The 3569-nt window shown below is 44.3% G+C and overlaps 1 non-coding gene across 1 annotated transcript; it reads right to left on the reverse strand.

Moving 5' to 3' along the window:
• Window positions 1-662: 662 nt before the first annotated feature.
• Window positions 663-735, reverse strand: trnav-cac (transfer RNA valine (anticodon CAC)). The gene has a single exon. It is a non-coding gene; the product is annotated as a tRNA-Val (tRNA).
• Window positions 736-3569: the final 2834 nt, after the last annotated feature.

The following is a 3569-nucleotide window of genomic DNA, read 5'->3' on the forward strand; positions in this document are numbered from 1 at the left end:
TGCTCGTCAGTGATTTCAAGAAAACCAAATGGATGCGATGTCATTCTGTAGTCTCTCTGTCGATTCCTCCGTTTCAGTTCCAACGTGGCTTAGATCTCGGGGCGCACCTTATTACGAGCGACGCTATGAAAGCACAGGTCCAGAGGTTCCTCTGAGAGTGTAATTTCTTTCATTGCTGTTGCTGATTGAATGAGCCACCAACCTGCGAACTGCTCCAAAACACGATTCAGAATGTCTGGTGCCAATTCTCGCACGTTGAATAACGACAGACACCTTCCAAATGAGGTCTTTCAGAGACGACTTTGGGATACATTTGACAGACAGATTAGTTCAGGAATCCGTGGTGCATTGTGACACCAGCGCATCGGCTTCTTCCCTATCTTTGAACCGGGCTGCCTGCGCAAGGAATGCAAATGCGGTAATGCTTTTCGTGGAAGGATCAGAAGGGGGTAACTACACTCTCAAACAGAATGGCATATGATCAGAACCAGGTAGGAGAAAAACTTTACAATGCTTTGCACTGTTAGTAAATGGAACTGCATTGCATTTCACGACGAGAGCAGATTTGTTTAAGCAAACTCGAAGGCAGGTTTGCAGATGGGAAAGCAAGCAAGTCAGCTCCGTTCTTGTCCATGTAAAAGACTGCAGTTGAAGAACAAAGCTGTTTCTGCCCAGTTTCGAACTGGGGACCTTTCGCGTGTGAGGCGAACGTGATGACCACGACACTACAGAAACTGGCCGCTGACGGGCCTGCTGGGGCTCAGTGGCATTCAGCACTGAAACCTGAAGCCATTCTACCTTTCACCTTTCTGTTTCCATGAGCTCGTTGTTGAATGGGGACTTGTTTAAATTTGGCTATGTGCTGAGCATGGACGTGATACAACGAAGTATCTGTTTCCACGCGGTGTACCCCAATAACGTTGTGTTGCTCACACCTGCTTTAAAGAATTACGTTTTTGCGGAGCTTACCGTCGCAGTCTGTGGCAAAATCATTTGGTCTGTTCGACTGCTCACGGGAAAGGTAGTATTGTGAAACACTGCAGAAACGAACGACATCCTTACTTTTGCTCCGACTGACCATACTCAGTGAAAGTTTCCCAGATCCCCATTAAGCACATATGCACAGAAACACACACGCACACTCAGTCAAACCTCCTTGACCACCATGTCTCCTCTCATCAAACAGTTATACACGGAAATACACACACACACAAACTTCTACGAACACCCTGCCTACTGCCCTTAAACAGATTTACACAAAAACGCACATGCAAACACAGTCCTCCACCACCACCCTATCTCCTGCAATTAAATAGATACACGCAGAAACACACATACAAGCACAACATTCCATGAACAACGTGCCTCCTGCCATTGAGCAGTTATATGCAGGAACACACACACAACCCTTCATGACCACCTTGTCTCCTGCCACTGAACAGATATACACAGAAACACACACACCACCACCCTGTCTCCAACCCTTAAATAGACATACACAGAATCACAGGCACACCCCTCCGGGACAACCCTATCTCGTGCCATTAAACAGATATATACAGAAACACACACACACAACCCTCCACCACTGCCCTGTTATCCTTCCATTGAGCAGATATGCACATAAGTACACACACACAGCATTCGACCACCACCAGTCTGTCTCCTGTCATTAAGCAGATATATACAGAAAAACACACACAACCCTTCACCACCCCCTATCACTGACCATTAATCAGACATAAACAGACAACCCTCCATCAACACTCTGTTTCCAGGCATTAAACAGGTATACACAGAATTGGCTGGCTGATAGAAGGCAGAGAGTGGCTGTAGATAGAAAGTATTTTGCCTGGACGACAGTGTTGAGTGGGGTCTCCCAGGGTTCTGTACTTGGGCCTCTGCTTTTTGTAGTTTTTTTAAATTACTTGGATGAGTAGGCTGAGGGGAGGGTTAGTAAATTTGCAGATGACATAAAGTTTGGAGGTATCAGCGATAGTATAAATGGCTACTGTAGGCTGCAGCGCGACATAGACAGAATGCAGAGCTGGGCTGAGAAATGGCAGATTGTGTTCAACCTGGATAAATGCAAAATGATGCATGTTGGAAGGTGGAGCTCGAATGCTGAATATAGGATTAAAGATAGGATTTAAGGCAGTGTGGAGGAACAGAGGGATTTGGATGTGCAAGTACATAGATCCCTCAAAGTTGCAATACAAGTGGATAAGGTTGTTAAGAAAGTATATGGAGTTTTGGCTTTCATCAACGGGGGGATAGAGTTTAAGAGCCGTGAGGTTTTGCTGCAGCTCGACAAGTCCCTGGTGAAGCAATACTTGAAATATTGTGCCCAGTTCTGATCGCCCTACTGTAGGAAACATGCAGAGGCTTGGGAGAGGCTGCAAAGTAGGTTTACCAGGATTCTGCTTGAACTGGGGGGGCTTGGCTTATGAAAAAAATGTTGAATAGGCTCGGGTATCTCTCTGGAGAGAAGGAGGAAGAGAAGAGACCTGATAGAGGTGTACAAAATAATGAGAGGAATAGATAGAGTCAATAACTAGAGTATTTTCTGCAGGACAAGATTGACTAGTATGAAAACTCATAGTTTGAAGATATTAGGAGGAAGGTATAAAGGAGATGTCAGAAGTAGTTTTTTGTTTTAACACAGAGAGCTGTGAATGCATGGAATATGTTACCAGTGGTAGTGGTGGAAGCAGAGTTATTGGGGACATTTAAGCAACTTCTAGACTTGCACATGGATAGTAGTGAATTGAGGGGTGTGTAGGTTGTTATTATATTTTACATTAGGATTAAATCTCAGCAGAACATCGTGGATGAAAGGGCCTGTTTTGTGCTGTACTTTCTATGTTCTATATTCTCTGAAAAGTGTGAGTCGACCTCTGACCACCTAATGCCAACTGCAAAAGATGTTTAAAGACTTCATTGAGTTGCAAAGGTGTCAGCATTATAATTATGTTTTGGTCATTGTTGATTTTCTTTTCCTTGATGGGTTGAAGCTTACCCCACTTCCAACACTACTGCTAAAACTGTTGTAAATATTTTACTCAAGGAGATTATAACCTGCTCTGGTATTTGATAATGTCTACCTTCTGACAATGCCCAGCCCCCCACCCCCATTTTATTGGAAATATTAATGAAGAATTATACTTTCATTTTGGGATACACCACCAATTTCATTGTCCTTATTGCCCACAGACTGCAGGGCTCGTGGAGCATGGTGACCAGACTCTGAAAAGTAAACTTGCCAAATGGACTTCTGAGACTGTTCTTTCCTCGGTTAGGGTAGTGCCACTGGTATTGTTCCACCTACAATAAACTCCTGTGGGGAAATCTCGCTTTGCCTTATCGAGCACTCTCACTCTGTATGATCTGAATGATAAAGTGCACTGTATCTGATCCGCAGGACACAGTGCAGAAATTTTCCCATCCCAGCGGACTGAGCTGCCTCCATTGATAGAGCTGTCTCTATTGGTAGAGTATCATACAGTAACAGCAAATATCTTTTGATGTCATCCTCGAAGGTACTTGCTACAAAAACGCTGAAGACTGCG

The sequence above is a fragment of the Chiloscyllium punctatum genome, chromosome 13 (assembly GCF_047496795.1).
Source record: "Chiloscyllium punctatum isolate Juve2018m chromosome 13, sChiPun1.3, whole genome shotgun sequence".
Lineage (NCBI taxonomy): Eukaryota > Metazoa > Chordata > Chondrichthyes > Orectolobiformes > Hemiscylliidae > Chiloscyllium > Chiloscyllium punctatum.